Source organism: Calidris pugnax, unplaced genomic scaffold (genome assembly GCF_001431845.1).
Source record: "Calidris pugnax isolate Ruff unplaced genomic scaffold, ASM143184v1 scaffold97, whole genome shotgun sequence".
NCBI lineage: Eukaryota > Metazoa > Chordata > Aves > Charadriiformes > Scolopacidae > Calidris > Calidris pugnax.
Window position 1 is genome coordinate 217,963 of NW_015090837.1, and position 21,695 is coordinate 239,657.

General features: G+C 50.3%; 1 protein-coding gene across 8 annotated transcripts in view; it reads left to right on the forward strand.

Annotated features, from left to right (window-relative positions):
* The window catches only part of B3GAT1 (beta-1,3-glucuronyltransferase 1), a 62,465-nt gene that overhangs the window by 16,593 nt on the left and 24,177 nt on the right, over positions 1 to 21,695 (forward strand). For 2 of the 8 annotated variants that reach the window (XM_014941580.1, XM_014941575.1), the window contains exon 1: positions 9,567 to 10,091. The exons of 1 other annotated variant lie outside the window; for it this stretch is intronic. The gene's annotated coding sequence lies outside the window, so the exon portion shown is untranslated. Of the gene's footprint in view, positions 1 to 9,565; positions 10,092 to 16,658; positions 16,711 to 21,695 lie in introns of those variants that run through there. 5 more of the 8 variants (XM_014941579.1, XM_014941582.1, XM_014941583.1 and 2 more) reach the window with 5 other exon arrangements.

Below are 21,695 nucleotides of genomic sequence, written 5' to 3' on the forward strand. Positions count from 1 at the left end.
CGAGGAGAGAAAGAGCATCCTCTGTCCCAGGCATTTGGATACTTCCAAATCTTTTCCTTCCCTCACAGATTGGTTGTGGCGTCCTTCAAGTGAGTAGGTCACTGGAAAAGCAGGCCCACTTTGCACCCAGCCAGCTTACTATCAAATAATAATCATACCATTTAGAGCATTACACTGGGTTTTTGCAGACCCAAGTTTCTTTAGTTCTAGGGACACTTTGGGCCAGTTTGAAAACATCTCTGTGGAAGGGGAGCCCCATGGCCTAAGGAAGAGTCCAGGTCCCGTTCCTGTCTCCGCCATCACGCCTGTGGTGAGAGAAGCATCGCAGCAGCTGAGCAAAAGGGCTTTGAGATTCAGCAACAAAGTGGTTATTTAGGAGTGAGATGTTTGTTGTTTATATCATAGTGCGTTCCTTTGAAACGATGGGCTCAGCTCCTTGGCAGAGGGTGCTGCTGGACGTGAATGTCATGCACAGCCCACACGTCCACAGCCGTGGGTATAAATGCTCTTTGTGCTGGAGACACCCCAACTTGCGAAGCTCAGACCTGTATTCCTGCAGGGAGAGTGCAGGTTTGCATGTCTGTGCTTGAGATTTCAGTCAGGGCTTGAGCTGTTTTCTTTCTGAAGGGACTTGGGTAGTCCCTCACCTGGAGTGTGGTCTGTTCACAGACGGAGGAAGAGACTTTGGCTTGATTTTGGCTGCTCTGCTTTAGGAACTTTGTCTCTCCCTTTTTAGATGGGAATGAGTAGCTGGGAGACGAGAGAGGAGGAAAGGAGCATGAATAATGAGTAAATGTTAAATTTCTGTTTATGAAAAGGCTGTTTGATAAGTTGGTAGCCATTTAAACAGCACTCAAGAAAATTCAGCCTCTCCGAAAGACCGGTTCAATTCTGTGCCATGAATGGATTTGCGGTATCTGAGATGGATGAGATCTCTCCTCTGCTTTCACGAGAAACAATTTATTTACAGGGTGAAGCTGTCAGACCTGCATGAACACTGCCAAACCTGGCGGGTCTGCAGAATAAGCTTTTGTTTGGCTTAAAATTTCTAGCTTCTTTCTTCTGCCAGAGTGACCCTGCTTGAGCCACAGGCTTTGTTCTGAGAAGTATTAGATGGTCAAAAGCTGGCCCCTGTTCTCACCTGCCAGCTCGTCCTGCCCGATGCTGTGTGTGTTTGGCAGTGTGCTGTGTGGGATGGCTTGGAGCAGAAACGAGGACTGCAAAGGTGGTGTTGCTTGAACCTCCGCAGAGAATCAAAGCCTGATTTCTCTCTTTAGCTGGGAATTAGTTTGGAGGGTGACTCACTCTGTTGTCAAAGCAGCTAATGCTGCCTGCAGGATTATCCCGGCCGCTGCAGCTTGGGCTCCTTGCTCACATTGTTCCAGCTACTCAAGTGATGCTTGGCCTTAGTTAAAATTTGTAATTGTAGTTGCTTTTTCTTTGATTCTTGCTAAGCTAATGAAGTAATCAAAGAGAGAGGCGGCAGGATCCACTGGGAAGAGTCAGAGATCTTTCATGGCATTGCCGGAATGCCAGAGATCAACCTGGTCTGGCTTGTGGCATCATTTTTTACCAGGAGAGATCAAACACCGTGAGCTTTGCATCTACTGTCTGTAGAAGATTAATGTTTCTCTTCCACTGGAGCCTATGGCTCAGAAATAACAACCTGGTGAGAGGTACACCAAAATAGTGCATGGAAAGGTTGGGATAACAATTACAGGAGAGTACTAAAAGCGATTAAGTATTTACATCGCCTTATTCCTTTGTAAGGGTGGAGGTACCCCATTTTAGAGAGGAGCAGGGGTCACGCTATAGAGAGATGATGAGCGTATTTGATGTGGCAGGCGATGGGTTCAGTGACTTGAGCAGGGTGAGTGTCCTTTTGGCTGCGTGTAGGGCGATGGAGGAGCAGGAATCAGGACAGACAGTGAAGAAGCCTTCCCTTACACCTGCTCTGAGGGCTGTGAGGCGGCAGGACTTCCTCCAGCTGTGGAGGGGGAGCGAGCATCTGCACCAAATCCCCTTGGTGGTACCAGTCCTCGAGAGAGACAGAGCAGCAGCAGGATGCTGGAGCTTTCAGCATCCTCAGTGTGATGATGCTCATCCTCTGTGGCTTCGACGTCTAATTCTGCCGCTGCAATGCCTCTCCATTCCTGGGCTGAGTCTGGTGGGTGGGGAAGATTCGTAAGACCAGAGGCTTTATCTGCTGCGTCGCAGGCTTGTTCCTTCATCTCTGCCAAAGGGTTTGTAGCCTCCATCCTCTGCCGTACAAAGGCAACGTTTTGCTGCCAAGGTGATGGTGTAACTGAGATTTAAGGCCTGTGTGCGTGCGAAACCCTGCGGTGTTTGAAATGGAAGTCAGAAACACAGTCATCCTCAATCTGTTTTTTTGTATGATTCACAAGGGGACTTCTGGGCCCTGAAAACACATATCCCATGCCAATAGACAAATGTTGCATTGCTTAGTGGTGCATTGACAGTGTTTTCAGAGCAGGATTGATACCAAAGCACTGGGTGAGTGTGTATGCACATCCCATCAGCTTCATCAACGACAACCTTGTCGCCGCTGAAACGGGTGAGGAAACAGGCTCAGAGTTAAGTGCTTTGCGCATTTTGGAGTCAGTGGCAGAGCTGGAAATAGGACCCTGGTGCCTTGGCTCTCAATCCTCTGCTTATCACAGCGCTGGAGGTGAAATGAAAGCCTTCTCCAATCTTCTACTGCTAGTGCCTGGGGCTGGGAGGCACCTCTCCTCCCTCGGAGGTATGGATGGAGGGCTGGCAGTGCTGTCTGGGGCTGGAAAAACTCCTCGTTCTGCTCCTCTGGGATGCTGTGGGGATGTCGGCGGCTCTTGCTGTATTGGAGGGACTGCACTAACGCTCCCCACTACTAACCCCAGCCTGCTTTTGTTCAGTTCCCTGATTCTATCAGAAAGCGGTGTGCTTCGCTCCCTTTTTGTGGTCAGTGGGGGTAGGTTTTTTGTTTGACAGCAATTTGCCTGTGTTGCCAAAGCTGGAAGTGGGGCTGGGCCAAGCGAGGAAGCGTAATTAAAGTTTGCTCAGACAAAGGCGTTTGGTGACGAGATGCAGTGTTGCTGAATCCACAAGGGGCACAATTAACTGATAAGAGTAAACTAATTGTTATTCATATTAAATTAGGGCACAGGTGATTTGGAAAATCTATAGACACTCCCATATGCTTTGCGATTTTGCATTGCAGATTATGGTTTTATAAGGCCCTTCTGGGATTTGGATTATAGAGGCAAAGTGTGGAGCTGTATCTAAACTAAACATACTCTTTCCTGATTAACTACATGATAAAAACATAAATGTGCACATCGGAGGATTTATCGCTGTGTTTGCATACTAATTTTTCTGTTCCAGGCATGAGCACCAGAGTTTTTTATAGATCCAAGTGACTTGGTTCAGTGGCAGCTGGATAAACCCAGACGTGGTGACGTGATTCCCATGTTGTCACGGAATAGTTTTTGAGATGGAGGTTAATAGCAGGGAATGGGAATATGGCAAGGACATGAGCGCCCCAGGAGTGGTGGGAGATGCTGGTTCTTCTGTGCTGTTCTCTCTCGGTCTGTGAGTGTTTGTGGGCAAGAGGCAGGGCCGTGCTCTCCGTGGCAGGATGAGGTGAGGCTGCAAAGAGGTGTCGTTTGCCTGCATGGGAATGGCAGGATGCTTCAGCTTTTGGAACAGTTCTGGCTCTGTTGGTTTGAAACAGCTCTGAAATGAATATTTATAAACAGGACATGAAAAAGAAGAGTCTAAATTGCTTGTGTGATCTTGGGACATGTGAAATATTATGATTATTTATGCACTTCTGTGTCTCGCTTTATCAGTTCGTTGTGTTGCAATCCCAGAGTGTCACAAGTTGCTCTTGAAGGAGATTCTCTCTCAGTAAGATCCAAAGCTGCCTGGCAATGCAGTGGTGGGAAATGTGGGGACATCAGAGCAGGAAATGGGGCAGAGCCTGTTTCAACAGCATGGCTGAAGTATTAAGGCAGAAAGAAATGCAGGCGTTTAGCTTGGACTTGCTGATAAGTCTCCTGAGCCCTAAAAACAACAAGGCCTGTGACTTCTGTCATCTAGAAGTCCCCATTTGGGGTTGTCTCACTTAACACACCAAGAGACCCAGCAATAATTCCAGCAGTGCATGCATGTTCTTGCATCCTCTCCTCCCTTCTGGTCTCAAGCTGTGGCATCCAGAGCAAAGACAAGAATTTCTGACCTCTATGATGGGTGCTTGGAGGGTTGGTTTGGAAACAGAGCTTAATTACAAAGCAGTGTGGAGAGAGCTGGATCTGTTTGTGTTTGTTTGCTAAGAGGGTGCTTCCCAATAAATTAAAATCCCTCAGAGAACAGTTTGGATGTATGTGATTTAGCACCGTCTGGGTTGCGCTAGTCTCTGAACAATCTCTGCCTTGGATTCTGGCCAGGATAACGATCGGAGAAAGGCTGTAGCTGGACAAGGAGTCTAGGGGATATTGAATCACTTCTGCCAACTCCCAGCAATGTGCTAAACCATTTCCTTTTAGATATTCCCCTGAGATAGGTTTACCTAGGATGGGTCTTTAGCCCGTGAAGAGTCCTTCCAAGATGTTAAGAAGCACCACTATCCAAGGGGAGCTCCGGGCAAATTGTGGCTCTCCTCTCCTAGGCTCTGAACTGATGCAGGCTCCGTCCCTCTCAGCAGTGCAGAGAAGAGGGGTCTTGCCTTAGGCTGAGGGACCTTTACTGGAGCAAATCCCAATGGTAAAATGCCAGGCGTGGGCTTAACTTGTTTGCTGATTTGAAGGGGAGAGCACCACCTGCTGATACATCACCACGGCTTCTCTTTTGGTCTCCTCCCCGCTTGCTCTGGCCCTAAATACATATATCTGTGTTTTACATATATCTGTGAAACATGCTGAGGGCATGCTGAATCCACACGTAAGGGTGTATAAATGCCCTCCCTGCATGTACAGAGCCTTGATGGCATGGAACAGTGCTGCCAGGGAAGAGAGCATCTTCCTGTCTCGGCTTCAAGGTAAAGATGGGCCCTAATCAGGGAATGGTTTTCCTCCAAAGGTTCTTTTGGACATTCATCCTATCGGGTGGGTTAGTGCACTGCCCGTTTTCCAAAGGCTAGTGTTAGTGTCCAGTTCCTTGTGCCCATCTGAGGGCTCTGCCCAGCTGGGAAGTGCCAAGTGACCGGTCTGTCCCTGTCTGTTCACTCGAAGGCTGGTTGCAGAACTCGAGCTGGGTGATGAGGAAGCATCTCTGGTAGCTTGTGTAGGTGAAGTCTGTGAGATAGGCTTTTCGAGTGGAACGTAAAGAGATTTTGGGTGAGATAACAGCTTTTATTGTTGCGTGCCGTACCTTTACCAGAAGAAAAAGAAACCTTGGCTTCGGAGTGGATTTGTCACAGAATTATCTGCCAGTTTCCCCATCACTGAAGCCCAACAGACTAAAAGGCTGGTAATTGCTCTCTGTAGCACAGCAACAAGGGCTTTAGCAGCATGTGCTGGAAACAGTCTGTGCAAATAGCAGAACGTGTTGCTCCACTCCATGAGAAGCTTCTGCTCCACTTGAAAACCTGTTGGCCTCTGTTTGGCCCTTGGAGAGTAATAACTGGGCTGGCAGGTGCTTACTGGAGGATCTTTCTGTCCAGCATGCATATGTCAACCAAAATAGGAGCAAGGATCCTTTCCAGAGAGTGGGATGGACAGCAGTGCTTAAAGAGAGCACCATAAATAGGTTGAGGGGGTTTGTTGGGTGGAGAGTTAGGAGGAGTGGTTAGTTTGATTTGTGATTATGAGCAGCTGCTGCTCAGCCCTCCTGTGGGAAGAAGGGGAATTGCCTAAGGTTGGCAAAGGGGCCAGACTTTGAGGTGTTTTTTTTTTTTTCTCCATGGCCCTTCCCAGAGCCGGGGTCCTTCTCAGCTGCATGAGAAGGTAAGTGGGACTACCAAAAGAGGTTCTCCCTTCCTAATGGCAGGGTTGGCTTTGAAGAGCGCAGGCATGTTATTTCAAAAGAGTCGGCCTTCTCTTTCCTTGTCCTGTTTCTGTAGACAGTTGTATCTTAGGTCTGGCACCACAAGGCAGTAATAATCCAGAGCCCAGCCCATGGGCTGAGGAAGCTCCCAGAAAGCCTGAGGCCAAGTATTTCCCGTGGTCAGGCTGCCTGCACCCTGAAAACAAGACAGTGCTGCTGGAGGGAGTGAAGCTGTGATTGGGGTAGGAGGGGAGGCTGCCAGACGGGTCAGGTGGGGAAATGTGGACCTCATCAGCTCTTGGGTTGCTCCAGCTGCTCCCTCCCAGCTGCGTTGTGCTCCACTGAAATGTACCCTGCTTTTTGCTGAATATCTGCCCTCGCGCTCTCCCCCTTGCCCTGCGCTGTCTTGGCTGAGAGGGTTACTGTTTTGCCGGAAAGAGGCATCCGCTCCTGTTTGTGCCTGGCTGCAGCGAGGTTCCAAGCAGAGATCCTTCTGACAGTGCCAGATGGCGAGCTGCAAGCAGGAGGAAGAGGAGGAAAAGGAGCTGCAGCTCTGCCCCCTCCCAGGAAAAAAGCCCGGTGGGAGTGTGTCTGCCCCACTGGGTGCTCTGGAGTCTGGAAGGGGGAGACCGAGCACGGTCAAGGAGTGGGCCTCTGGACAGCTGGGGCAGGCAGAGTGTCAGGCTGTGAGCATCTAGTTTAGGTTTTCTTGTGTCTCCAGTCCTGTGGTATTAAACCTTACATAAACCTAGCCAGAAGCACAGCATTAATATTTAAAAAAAATGACATTCAAGGTATTGAATATATGCTGTGCTCTCCAGAAGAATATCTATGTGCGTGTGTATGCACACACTTGGGGCTTTGTTTTCCTTCTGTAGTGGGTTGTTGTGTGTATGTATTTTACTCGGGGTATTTTGTGCTATAATAAGAAAGGGGAGGGAACGGGAAAATACTGCTCTGTTTATATACGCTGCTGTCAACAGTGATGCTGCGTGTTTCAGATTTGCATCCTCTGTGAAGCACGCTGGATTCCAGGCAAACAACACCCTTCTCCGCTTTATCCCGAGATCCTCTGGGAGGCCTGAGCCTCTCCTGCCGTACCCCTCTTGCCAGCAAGCTTGCCCCCTCCTGGAATTTGGCTCTGGTGAGTGTGGTACACACTCCGGACACAGCGTGCAAACAAGTCGATATGCCAAGGTTCAAAGGGACAACCTTGGAAAATGTCAGAGCAGCGTCTCTGCACCGTTGTGCTGCTGCTCTGATGACAAAAAGGAGTTTTCCAGTCGGGGGGCGGAGGGGCAGGGGAGGGATGCAGCAATGCCTCTCTCTATGTGGCTGTGTCCCTCCTGAGCTTCTTTGACACTTTTCCCAATGCCTTTCGAGTCTTCAGAGACACTGATGCAGGGCTGAGCCTGAAATGTTACTGCTCACCCATAATTTTTATAAATCTCAGGTGTAGCACATCTTTCCCTCCACCATGAGTTTTTATGCGTTTAGGTTTTGTGGCAGGAGCGTTTTTATGTCTCTTCTCCCTTGTTTTCCCCTGTCTCACCCAGCCCTGAAGTAGTGAATGAATGTGCCCTTTCTTATCTCTTGATATAGGCCTCAAGGGGCAGTTCCTTCTTATCCATCTCCTGAATGCCATAACAGCAGGTAGCCTGGGATGTGCTGGAAAAGCGCTGGGTCTGAATGCGCCCTTTTGATATAAGTGGACATTATGCATTTTTAATAGACATAGAGCTCAGTGAAACCCTTAGCACTAGCTGAATTGGCACAAAATTCTCAGGCAAGTCGTCTTTGGAGCTGATCTCTCCCTGGGTACCCTGCAGAAAATGAGACCAAGGACAAAAAAAGGCCAATGTTCCCTTTGATTGCGAGAGCTGCCTTGTTTTGCAGAGGAGGTGGCTGAGCAGAAGCGAGCCCGGCTGTGCTGTCTCTTTAGCTCTGCATGAAGGATCCTGGATTGGACCTTGTCTTTGTTTATCCCTGTTCATCCCCAGAGTAGGTGCAGGGGAGAGGCTGTTATGAAGTGCCTTCCTTCAAGCATCACCCTCCTTGGACAGGGTCTGGTGCCTTACCAGTCTCCTCAAAGCTCACTTCCACTCGAGCAGTGGCTTGGGACCATGCGTGGAGTCCTCCAGCTTGCTTTACTTCAGGGGGAAACATCATGGGAGCCTCTGTCCCTGTGATGATGCAGTTAGGAATTGTCAGTGTGTCTTGGATACACAGCAGACATCTCTGCTCCCGGGTACCCCTCGAGATCCACAAGTTACAGCTATGGGTTCAAAACTGGTGAAAATGGTGGGAGTCACCGGTGAACACCACTCAGAGTGTTCCAGGATATGGACCTCAGCCCCCCAGGTGCTGAAGCTCTTCACTGCAACTGGAAGGGTTTTTTTTCTTTGTGGATCCTTTTTTGCTAAAGAATGAGCCAATCTCCCCATACCTCCAAGTTACCGTGGCACTGTAACCTTACCAGACGTGGAAGAGAGGGAGTAACAAGGGAGTAGCTGTGGATCTCTGCATATCCACTGTGGACCGTGTAGCCGGGAAGAGGTGGTGGTACATGGAGAGGGTTGACCATGCAGCAGTGGCAGGACAGGTAAAAGGTAACTCATCCCCAATCTCGGGGCTGACTTTTGGCTTCTGTTAAACTGTCCAGCTGCCAGCGTGGCATTCAGAGCCGTACGTACCATGGTGTTCAGCTGTCTCAGAGAAATCTGCTGCTGAGCATGAGTCAGCCCTGCCTGGGTTAACTGTTAAAGGGCAGTATCAGGAGGTAAGGTCTTTACTCTGGTCCCCAGCCCCTCCAAGCCCTGCATCCTCCAGGTGGTCCCTATGAAGGAAGGGAATATACCCAAGGTCCTGCTGCATTGTTAGGCGTCACAGAAGTGTCCTGTCTCCCACTGGGTTTGGTGCAATTATCCCCGGATTAGGGGCAGCCTGAGTCACATCCAGAACCTTCTCCCAATGGGGAAAGCATGGTTCTGCTGTCCTTTGCCCAGAACCGGGGCCCTTAGTCACCTCCCAGGGCGGACGTGGGGCTTTTTACCTTGCTGTTTGGGTAGGGATGGCTGAGTGGGGCCATGGAAAAACATGGTGCTGGATAGAAGGGGAGTTGCATGAGATTTACCAAGTGTTACCCACTGCAAAGCCCAAGTGGACTCGGAAAAGGAGCCACCAGTCTGGGCACGACGAGGAGCGGAGGGTGCTTCTGCTAAAGCACACGTGCAGAAAGTGGAGCAGAGCTCAGCCTGCCTTCCCCAGAGCCTGGAGGGCCACCTTTCTTTCCCAGACCCTCCCAGACCTTCCAGATTGCTCTTCCCAGAGAGATACCGAGCCTCCTCACCAGCAAGACCCTTCCCTCACCCCCAGCCTCACACTTCCCATTTGCCTGCCGAGCTGGGAGAGCGTCTTCCCCAGCCTGTGGCTGTGAACTCAGCGGGTGATGCCGTGGAGTGAGGAGAGCAGGAACCAATTCCTTAAGGGGCCATCTCAGAGCCTTCCCTGGCTTTTCCTCCCCATCGCAGGGAGAAGTGCCCCTGCCTAAGTGGAATAAATTGGTACAGACCATTAGCAGCGCAGGTCCTCCTCCGGTGGGGGGGAGGGAAGGGGCTGTCGGCACCGCTCTGGATACAAAGCAGCCAGCCACGCTCTGGCTCCTTCCTCCCGCACCCCGTTGGCCTCCTCCTCCTCCTCCTCCCCGTTTGCACGCTCCCTCCCTCCCTCCCTCTTTCACTCTCTTTCTTTCCCTTAACGCCACGCTGCAGAAAGGCAGACCTGGGGAACCGGAGGTCCGTGGAGGAGGAAGGAGCTCTCCAATGCTGTTTCTTTGCGAGTAAAACAAGGAGGAAGAGAGGCAATGAAGGAGTGTCTTGGTTGCTACCTGGATTAAGAAAGAATACATAAAAAAAAAAATAAAATCTGGACCCAACAAACGAGGAAAAAGGGAGGAGAGAAGGAGGAGGAGGAGGTTGCTGGGGGGAGCCCACTCCGGTGGGTGAAGAGCTGCTTTGAATCGTGCCTCTGTTCCCAGGGATTAAGGCATGAATGGGAGCAGCTTCCCGGCCACGATGGAGAGAGAAGGCGGTTCAGGCTGTGGGAATAAGGTAACTCTTGCCTCTTGCAGGCATTGCATGGCTGAGCTGAGCAGGACAGAGATCCTTTATGCACAGGGCTCTGTGTGTGTGTGTGTGTGTGTGTGTGTGTGTGTGTGTGTGTGTGTGTGTGTGTGTGTGTGTGTGTGTGTGCAGCGGGCAGGGAGTGGGAGGAAGCAGGAAAGACTCATAGCTATTTTTCTCCCCCTCCCAGTGTATTTAAAGGATGCAGAATGGGTCCCGGGGGCTGCAGTGCTGGAGATCACATTGCCCCCCCCTTTCTCAGGCTGGGTGCCTGGGGACGCCAAGCTGCTTTGCCTGGGGAAGGCTGGGTGGGTTATGGGGAAATATGCCGGTGTCTGCCTCCAGGAGCACTGTGCTCCCAGCCTTGCCCTCCCAGCCCTGCACCTGCTCTGGGTTCCCCTCCTGGGCTTGTGTCTGGCTCTCGGGGAGGCTCCGTGGGGACTACAATGGCCCCGCGCCCTTCCAGCCCCCCCACTGCTGCATCCGTGCAGAAAGACTGGAGGGAGGTGAGCGGCGACCGAGAGAGTTGCTTTTCTCTTCCCTTGGTCATCCTCTGCCTTTTCTTTGCAACAGAAAGGGATGGGATTTAGGAGGAGGGGAACTGAAATCCCTTTCATTCGTGCCAGCAGTGGTAAGAGCCAACTTTGAGGCTGCTTAAAGGGAAAAGCTTTCTGAGTGCTAGCTTTTGGAGGAATAGGAGATGGCTGAGTGATGCTTTGCCATCTGAGGAGTGATCTCTGTGTCGTGTTATATTGTGGGAGTGTGTGCGGGTGAAAAATAGTGATTATGGGGGAGAAAGTCCATGGTGATCAATGAAGCTCTCCACCAATGATGCTTTCCTTTTCCCTGCTGGGCCTGTCTCTGACTCAATTCCTAGGTCTTTGACCCTGAAAGTCCGAATTTCTCTCAGTCAGACCAGAAAGCGCAACTTCAAACAGTATAGGGAGGTGGCATAGCCCAGATGTTTGGGAAAGCACTGAGGAAAACCTGATGTTTACAGCTGTGGAGCCCATATCCACTTAATCCCAGCAAGTGCAGGTCTTGGCTGGGCATCTCTCGGTATCTTTGGCAGGATCTTGTTGCTGCAATATCCATTTGTTCAGTGCTGTCCGTCAGATATCCCCTCCTCTTGCCTTCAGGGGCTTCTTGATGGGTCTTGGCATGGGGTTGGGAAGCTTTTGCTTTGGTTACTTAGATAATGACGTATCACAGAAGTACCCACTTGTGTGCATACAGTGCAGAAAGTGATGAGCCCCAGTGTGGGCTCGTTGACGTAAGACACACCTAAGGAGCTTAGGGTCCAGCGTGTGTTATGGACTGGGAGAGACCGTGCAGGCTGTTGCACGGGTCTGTAAGGACTTGTCTAAATTCTTTGTGTCCCTGGACATCTACAGGGAGGTGTCACCAACTCGTGGAAATGAGCGAGGATGGGTGTGTTTGTGCGTGCACATAAATACGGAAGGAGGGCTGTGTGAATGCACAGTGGAGCTTCAAGCCATTCTTTTGTTTCCTGAGTAATCCTTGCTCATACGAGGAGATTCTCCTAACTCACCCGAGATGCATCTTGCTTGCCTTGTTCCTGTAATTAGTCCTTCTCTGTACGCAGATCTCCAATGCAAATGAATTGACCAAGGTTTGGCTAGAAGGTTGCAGTGGTTGGGATTGCTGGGGTTACCTGACAGAGCTGGGATGGAAAAGGTGTGGAAAAATGGAGGCACTTGGGAAAAAAGGGCAGAGTATCTTCTTCCAGTATGTAACACCCAACTCTGTTTTCTGTGTCAGCTGTGTCAGGAGTATGGAAGATGTTCTGGTGAAGGGATTGAATAATTAGATGGTAAAAAAGAAGGATATTTCTCCCAGTAGGGTTAATTCTGTGATAGGGGCCAAGAACCTTGAAAACGGTCCCAGCCAGCAGGACAGTGGATGCCACTAGAATGAGAAGGCGTGTAGAAAACATAAGGTATGATAAATAATTTTATTTTCCTGGTTGAATTATGGATGGGTGTATGAAAGACAGAGGAAGAAAAATTCAACTGTTGATGTTGGCTCTGAGCACTTTACCGTTGCATGCAGGCGAGTTATAAATCCCTCCCTGCAGCCCCCATGGGTGTTCCTGGTGAAACGCCGTCGGCTTCTCCGGCAGAGCACTGGGAACTTGGCGTCATGAGCCCACACAGTGACAGCTTTCATGAGAGCTGGCTCCCTCCGAGCCGGGCTGACCCGAGGAAGGTGCAAAAGAGGGAACCCAACTCCCATATCACTTTGATTCTCTGGGATGGCGAAGTGAGAAGACATCCTTAAAAAAGGGTGTCGCTCCACACGCTTAGGTGGGCAAGGAGGAGAGGGGGAGAGTTTTCCCCCTGTTAGTTGGCATCCCAAAGTTTCCTGACCCATCGAGGTGGCTCACGGTGGCTTCCCCCAAGGAAGGGACTGTCACCTTTAATGCATCACAGCCCTGATGCGGTGCCACCGGGGTCAGTGATTCTGTTCTCCCATGGCTTTGTCCTCATCAGTGTCTCACTGAGCTCCAGCCAACTACGGCAACGCCTGGATTCGCTCTTTCCTCCCTCAACCTGCAGTGTTCTTCTGCATCTCTCTGCTTTTTTCTCTGCAGTTCTGCACCTTCTGAGGCAAGAAGGGCAGCGAGTGCCTCCCGTCTGCAGGGCCTCCTCGGTTTTTAGCACACTCCAATGCTGCAAACAATTGCTGTAGGTGGGAGATGCGGCCTAAGATGCCCAAGAAATCTTCCAGGAACAAAGCGTGAGCATACGCTCTCCCCTTGTGCGAAGCTGGCTGCTCAATGTCAAAATAGTGCTTTCTGAAAGGAAAATGGTGCATCTGCCCTTTTAATCTTTCCCAACACCCTCATGTTGCAACAGCAGAAGCCTTGGGAAATGGAAGAGCTGTCTTTTAAGGGACACTTTTAAGGGCAAATGTTGCAATTCATTTTTCAGTGTTTTTTGAGACTTAACTTTTGCAAAGCCTTTGCTCTCCCTTGCTCTTTCCACCAACTCAAAAAAAAAAAGTTGTGCAAAAGCGTTTTTTTTTCCTTCTTTGCATGTTGTCTTTTACACTTTGCTTGTGGAGGTCCTGGATCGGTTACCTCCCAGTGTTTTGCTTCTCTGGTGGGAAGAGAAGCAATCTTTGCCAGGCACGAGGTCTGAAGAGCAAGGATGGGGTCTCCCTTTTTCTCCTGCGAGCCTGGGCTGTTTGTGTTTGGGTTGGCAAGTTGACATCGGGGCTGGATTCACCTTCAGAAGCTAATAAGGGCTTTGCTGAGTGGAGATCACAGGGTGTGGCTCATAATTAATCTTCATATCCTCATCTAGACACGTGGACCACCCCCACGTGCTCTAAGTAATACAGCGTATTAGTCACTATTGAATATATCCTCCTACATTTTTTAATGGGAACTCCACGCCTCCAGGGAACTGAGGCACCGAGAGATTGAGGAAATAACTGAGAAGAATTCGCTCTGCTGGGAGCAGATCCCGGTCTCTTGCGGCGCTAATGGCTTTGTCTCACAAATTTAGCCAGTTTGGTCCTCCTCCTGTTCTTTACCCTCTCCATCTGTGGGTATGTTAGTTTTACCAAGCGGCGTTTTCCCAGGAATGTTGTTCACAGCTTCATAAAATGACGAGCAAGATACCTTCTGAGTGGGTTCCATCCTGGCCTGTGTATCAAAATGTGTGTTCTTCCCCTCATGCAGCTGTGTGCAGATGCACACGTACTCAGTGTTTCTGTCAGAGAAATGCCCTGTCCTGCCCGAGTACCACAGAGCCTTTAAGCTATTTGCCAGCTGCAGTGGTACTTGAGAAATCCCTCCAGCTATCCTCTCCCTGCGAGCCATGGGGAACACAACATGACATGCCTGGCAGTGACAGCAGAATAAATAGGAAATGCTCGAGATCCCCCTCCTGCCTGGATCTGAGCTATTTTCCTAAAGATGGGACAGGAGCTAAGCTTCTATACAAGAAGCTATTCCTGCGCTTCTTGTGCTGTTCTTTAAGAGCAGGTGATGTATTAGCTCTCAAAGGGAGTGTTAATGCATTGGGCTCTACTGGCCCAGCTCCAGCCTGTCTGCTGCCCTGGAATGCTATTTATTGTTAGTTCCTGAGCCGTGGTCTGATACTCCAGAGTTCTTGGTGCTGTGAGCTTGGAGTCTCTGCACTGGAGCATAGTGTGTAAGTAAACAGGATGGACAGGGAAAGTACTGCATGCTTGGTTTTGGTGGAAGAGTAGCCAGAGCCCGACAAGGGAAAGGTGATTGTCTTGTGAGCACATAGGGAGTCCCCTGGCAAAGATATGGGAACCCAGAGAAGAAATTTTGCCAGTTAGAATGGGACAATCTTCAGAAAGGCATTAAAAAAAACCCATCTCTGAAACCTCTGGGGAGGGGATTTACATTTTCACATCATGATTGAGAATTCTCTCCATTCAGCTCCATGCTGTTGCAAAGACATGCGTGCACTGAAGAGAGATGTCTACTGATCCCCGAGTTCCTTCCACAGGGTCTCCTCTCGGAAATAACAACAGCTGGTGCCCTGCTGATGCAATGGGGAAAGTAGAGTTTGGACTCCCTCCTTCCATCCCTGCCTTGTGCAGTCCCAAACCCACCTGCTGGTGGGCTGGGTTGTCAGAAAAATCTACTCTCCTGCACTGTTTGCCATCTGGGAACCCTGTCAAAGCCCAGTGTGGAGGGAATTAAAAGCTGTGGCTCAAAAAACAGAGTCTGCTTACCCCCCAGAAAGGTGGGAACCCCTTTGCTTAAGTGTGCTGAAGATGTGGATGTCTTCTGCTCGTGTAGGTTTAGCTGTAGAGAGAAGTGGGTATTTCCAGGGTGCAGCTCATCTCAGCTGAAGGTGTTTGTCTAAAATAGGCTGAATGAATTCTCCCCATTGATTTGTGAAAAGAATCTGGACAGCGAGCTCTGCTGTGGGCACTGCAGGAAGCAGGGGTGGGTGCCTCCCGTGGAGAATGAGACACACTTCACTTTCTGACAGGAGAAAGGCATGGGATTTGTCTCTGATGCCTTCCTAGATATCATTCTTAAATGCCCTAGCACAGTTTCTTCCTCACATCCGGCACCTGAAAGACAAAAGAAGGCTAATCCAGAAGAAATACCTTGACTCTGTCTCACCTTCCATTCAGCTGGAAAGAGACCAGGAGCAAAAGGATGGATGCTGAGGCTCTGCTCTGGATTTCATGAATGGCTGAATGTAGAGACGCAAGTGGGGATTTGGAGGGGATTTGGAAGCCTGCTCCAGGATTTGTCTGGCACGCAAAGCATTTCTAATACTTCCAGCATTATCATAACATAATGCCAGCGTGATTCGTGGCCCACTCCAGCTCTCGGTGCATAAAAAGCAGCACTCCTGTCACCACCAGTAGGAGAGGGATCCCACTTTTAAAAAGTTGTAGTTTTCCATAGCCCGTGCTCTTCTCTTGTCCTGGTGGCACCAAGCAAGGGCTTAGATGCTTTTGTGGCTGCCGTGAATGAGCGGGTCTGGTTAAATATCCATGTGGGCAGGATATTCAGGGCCAGGCCTGTACTTAACAGGGGCTGCATAGGAAAGTCCCCGGGGGAGTCCAGTTTCTCAGGGAACGAACAAAAGCCAGAAAGGGATGGGGAGTGACATGGCTCTGGCCACACAGGACCAGACTAGATGATCTTCTGTGATTATTCTGTCTGAATCCCATCGACTGTGGCACAAAGAGTCAAGCTGGGACATCAATGGCCCTGCAGGGCTTCTGGCTAGTGCATCCAAGCTTTTTCCAGCTTCAGCTACGGCTTCCCCCTTCAACCACAACAATGTTGTGCCACCCTTGGAACGCTGAAAGAAGCCATCCGTCCTGTTTCACTGGGCGTAGGAGCCATCATCCAACCCAGGGCAGCCCTTACCCTGTCCTGAGCAGTCCAGCGCTGCCTCATTCAGATTCACACTTGATGGAAAGGAAGCATAATTCTGCCGGTTTACGTGAGCTCCTGGGTGCCCACTGTAGCTTAGGTGCCTCCCTGGTGTGTGAATAACTCTGTGACAAAGCGCTAGATAAATCACTGTCCTCCTGTGGGCACTACGTCACTTCCCATGCCCTCCTTGCCCCGCCATCCCGCCGTCCCCGTGGGGAAGTGTAACTGCTAGCCCAAGGGAAAGGTGGGAATTTGTGGAGTGTACAGGAGGTGAGCGATACTGTGCCATAGCCATTAACGAGGTACATAAACCAGATGATGAGGGAGCGGCCTGACAGGGTTGTTAACTCCTGCCCGTCACCGTAACAGAGCTGTAAAACCCACCGGAGGGATCAAAGTGGGAGCAGCACTGCGCTCCTCTCGGCTAAGCCCAGGCTGGGAAAAGAGCAGCTTTGCAGGAGGAATTTTGTTAGAGACTGGGCGCGGTACCTGGAACCTATTTTGGCTCATGAATAAGTTGATATTTCTCCTGAATAATAGATGCACATGATGGTTGCTGAGAGGCAGATCTGTGAGTGGGCTGGGTCTCTGAAGGAGGGAGTAAGACATACGGAGCAGGCTGCAGTCCTGTTCCGAACTGGGAGCTTGCTGGATGCTGGGAGCCTGGCAGGACGCTGCGGGGATGACGCTTGGATGGTAAACCTGCATGACTGAGGCAAAGAGGGTGCCTGTTGGGTCTTTTTGTGTCTCCTGCAGTCTGGATATACCACTGCCCAGCTCAGGCTGTGGGGCTGAGGAAGATAAATATTTGTAATGATAACATTTATCCCCCTCCATGAGGGGCTTGGTGTGAACGTGTGAATGGGAGGAGAATGGGGCTCTGATTAAATCCTAGCAGAGTTCATGGTGGGGGTCAGCAACCCCTGATGTGTGTCTCCCAGGGCAAGCAGGTGGGTTTGGGACAGCACAAAGCAAGGCTGGACCCTGAGAGCTGTGGCTTTTTTTTTTGGGAGGCAGCGGCTGTGCTCGGCTTAGCAGGATGCTTTAAGATGCTGCCTCACGCAGTGGTGCTGAGAGGCAGGCTCTTGCTTCCTTGAGAGACAGCTTTCACCTGACTTTCTAGTGGCACGTTTTGCTTCTAATTTGGGAGAGAAGAAGTATTATCTGGTACAAGCCTGCCACCCTTGAAAGGCTGCCAGCCAGTTTATGGCACTCTCTGTCTGCATGATCCTTACAGCCCCGGTGAGATAGAGGAATATAGATAGAGGATAGAGGAATATTCTGCCCTTCCCATCCTCAGCTCTCGCAGTAGCTGCAGGGATGCGGTGGCCCAGGAGAGGCTGACTTGGGCTTGTGTGATGTGGGGTTGTACGGACATTCAAAGCTTTGTTCAGATGGGCTCTGATCCACTTGGATGAACGGCAGCTGGTTATGGAGATTAGAGCTACAGAAGTCACTATTAATGAATAATTCTTCCAGTGTCCATAATAGTGGCGCATCCACAAGGCGTGACTCCAACATACTCATTTTCAGAGAGCGTGCAGCTCCTGGGATGACCTTCTGTGAGGGTTTGGAAGTATTTGTGGCAGATTCTGGCATGATTCATGATTTTTACCAGGAAAAAAAAAAATATTGCAAATGCTAAAATTGAGAGCATTGAAGAGATTGGAATCTGAGTGGTCAGAGTCAGGGTCAGGGCCAGGACAACTCTACCTGCTTGGGAGGTCGTGGGCGTGCAAGTGAGGGGTCTGTGCAGTGGTAGCTCTTTGGACAGGGGGAAAGATGCTGATAGATTTCTACGTGCTGAGCTTGGCCTGAGCAGGGAGATTCAGGCAGGAGATTGTTAAAAGACTGTGATGAGAGTTCAATTGATTCTTGGGTGGTCCGAGTTTGAAGCCACATCTACCTGAGACGGAATTAGTTGCTCCGAGTTATTAGTTCCTTTAGCTCTGAAATTCCCCGCGTGCGAGCAGGCAGTGTTGAGCCAAGAGTATTGAGAAGGGGGCCTGGCAGGCATAACTGAGAATAAAACTACTCTGAGATGAATCCCTTGGCAGCAAGGTGGAGCTGTCTGGATCCTGGAGGTGTAGATACTGTCTCTGCCTTGAGCCTGGCAGACTAGCCTCAGGAAGAAGCAAAATATGGCAATAAAAGGTGCCTTTTTTTATAAATAAAACCCAAAGGACAGGAGGAGGGGAAGCTGCCAATTTCCGCCCTTTGTGGAGGAGTGACTGTCCATGGCATTGTGAGGATGCTGGGATTATTGTCGCTGCGATCGTGTGAAGAGGTGCTGGGGTCAGGAAAACATTGCAAATAAAAACCCTACTGCTGCTGAGTTCTTTTGGGGTTTCACACCGGCAGGACACGTGTGTGGAAGGGGTGCTTTGACCCGTGGAGCGGGGGACCTAAGCTGTCTCCTGTCCCCTGCCCTTGGGAAATTTGACAGCTCTGAAGCCCCTGGTGGCAAAGGGTTCGTTACAATCCTCTGAAGCCATCACCCCACACATGCACCTCCTTTCTTCTTCCAATTTATCTTTTAATAACGCTGCCAACATTATTTCTCATCGCTCTCTCATGCGCTCTGTGCTCTGCCTGGCAGTCCTCTTCGTCTCACCCAGGCATCACGTCCCATAACGCTCTAATGGGAAGAGACTCCGGCTGCTGAAGTTAATAATTTCTGCAGCCTGAGTCATTCTTGTTACACAGCAAATTGTGAACTGTTCAGCAATCCAGGGCTGAGACCCCTGCTCTGGGAGGGGGGTAGAAAGTGGGGTGTGGAGTCGGGAAGTGTTCGCATTCAGGTTGGGATCAGCATGTGTGCTCCCCTGCTGCTAACGCTGTGGTGTGCTTTCAGCTTGTAAATCTTTTGGGATGCTTCCCAAAGCGGTGTTACATTGGATAGATGTGGGAAAATGGAGGATTAGGGAGTCCAGGGAAACTTTGAGGGAAAGCTCAAAGGGGAGCCCGCGGAGGAGGCAGAATGAAATGAGGTCTTCGCTCCTGACTGAGAAAACCAACACATTCAGAGACACTGAAAGAGGAAATTCTTCTCTTTTTTGTCAACATGAGAGCAACCCAGAGGAGCAAGCGTGCCGAGATGTCCTCACAGATGTGCCATATTCCCCATGTTCATAGCCAGCTTTCTGTGTTTGTCAGGCAGCCCCAGTCCCTCGAGGTCTCAAAAAGCTTCGGGGCCACCTGTGGCACCAAGCCCCTCTGAGTCCAGGCAGCACTGATTTCTCCCTCTCTGTCTCAACCATCGTTACTGCTCTGGCTCATTTCCAACTGAGTCAAAGAGTTTAGCAGCTCTTGTTTTTAAAGATTAGTCATCTGTAGGAATGACATTTGAAAGACTGACAGTTCCAATCAAATGACAAGGGCTGCTCTTGTGCTTGAAGATATTTGTTTAATTAAAAAAAAGGTAAAATCAACCTGACTAATTAAGTGTTGTACCTTCAGATGCAGCCCAGGAAAGTACATGTGACTCCAGTCACTTGAGGAAGCTCCCAGGCCTGAACGAAGTGTGGTGGGTCTTTATCTGTGTTGCTACTCCCCTGGGCGAGGGATGACCTGCTTCTCTGTCCCTGCCACGCAAGGCTGGTGACAGTCGTAATAATAACCGTGTAATTTGCCAGGTTGATTTGAGATGCGCCGTAATTACTGCGTGATTACAATATTCTTAGAGCAGCCATTACAAACCCCTCCAGTTCCTCAGAGCTCCCCAAGGGCTTGTCTCACTCCTCACCTTGCAAGTAAAACCCTGCGAAGGGAGTCTTGTCTGTCCATCAGCCGTGTCTGCACCTCTTTCTGTCGGATTACACGTGCTTTCAGCCACTCTGAGGACCACGGGGATATCTCCCTATGTCCCAATTAGTCTGGTGGCAGGATGGTGCTTGGCCAAGCAGGTCAAGCGTGAAGATGCTCTTGGAAATGAGAGGGGCTGGTGAGTGGAACTGGGGAGCTGGGCAGCAGGACAGGCACTGGTAGGTGTCTGGCTTCCTGCGAGGGCTGCTGCTTCACTGCTTTTTTTGAGTTGGGCTGTGAAACGGTTGGCTTAGTTCTGTCTCCAGCTTTTGTTTGGCTTCTCCATTTCTCATTCATATGGAGAAGATCTGGGCTGAGTTTGGCCCTTGGGTGATTCTAAAATTAGGAGAAATGACCTTTCCCAGGCACGCACACCAGGCCGTCAGATCGGTGCGAGCTGCGCTTTGCCAGCACCTCAGGCACCAGGGTTTGTGCCATTTCTGTATTTAGCCTCTGAGCTACTTGAGCCTTGTGATTCCTGCCCAAAAGTAGGCAGCTATTTTCATCTCACCTCTAGAGCAAGCTGAGGTGCAGGTGAGCCAAAATAGCTAAGCCCCGGGGGAAGCCAGAGTCAGAAACAGGCTTAGATTGGAAGCTGGACAAGCTGGTAGATTTAGCCCTTGCCTTTCCCACTAAGAGACAAACTAAAAGCCAAATCCCACCTCCTTCGGCAATGCTGGAACAGCTCTGGGTTTATCGGATTGGCATATGGGGGTTTTATGCTAGGAGAGGAAAAGAAATCATTTCCTTCCAAATGCCTCTCCAGTGGAAGATGGGCCACATTATTCTGACTTGTCAAAGGTTCCCAGGCAGGAAAAAGCTTCCGTGTTCAGTGTGGAGAAAGGAGGTGAGGGAAGAAGGACAAGTGCATCTTGGGCAGCCCTTTGCACTGCTTCTCGGCAGGAACAGGGGGGTTAGGAGACCCTGCTGAGATTGGGCAGGGAGCAGGAATCGAAGGGAGATAATTTTAAAATGACCTTCCTGTTTCCAAGGAGAAGGTTGTGTAGGTTTATGGCTGTACTAATGGACTGCAGAACTGCAAGCGGCGATTGATTGTGTTGCAAGCTGCTGAATTATAGTTGGGCGTTTGCTTTATCATCCCAGACTCCCCCCGCCCTCCACCGCTTCCCTCTCCACGCTGTAGCATGAAAGAATCGATGTTAATCCCTCAGTCCCGTTAGTGACTTTCACAGAGGTCACGGACCGTCGGGCTCTCAGTGCCCTGTTTGACCACCCAGCACAGAACAGGGCTTGGGATTTCAGCCTCATCCCTTTTAAAGAAGCCATCCGATGGGGATGGGAGCTGAGGGGTGTTTCTGCAGGTTGGTGTAATGGTTTAGGCTATGATTTTTGACCAACCATGCTGCATCTTTGCTAGATCTGTCCCACAGAAGAGAAAACCTGTAGGAATTACTTCTGGGACTCAGTGAATGGCCCCGGCCCTCCAAGCACTGCTGCTACCGTATAAATATATACCAAATTACCTGCATGGCTGCTCGTGGTGCCTCTGAAAAGCCAAGCAGCTAATTTCCAGCTTCCGCAAGCTGCCTCGGGAGCGGCACACGTTGGACTTGGCGTTGGGGGGAGGCGTTGGAGGAGATGCCACGTGTGAATTCCCCACGTGCTGTCCTCCCCTACGCAGGAGCAGCGTCCTCGTGCTCCCACGGTGATGGATGCTCTTCGCAGCCTGTCCTGAGCACCTCTCAGCCTGTGCACGCTGTCAGGCAGCTCTGACAACAGCTCCTGCAAAGCAGTTTTTATTTCGGTGGCATCTTCAGGGACTTGTGCTTACAACAGCTGGTGTTTTCAAAAGTAATGGAGAATTTGGATGCCTGCATATTTTTTCCCCAGCCTTCAAAAAAAAAAAAAAAAAAAAA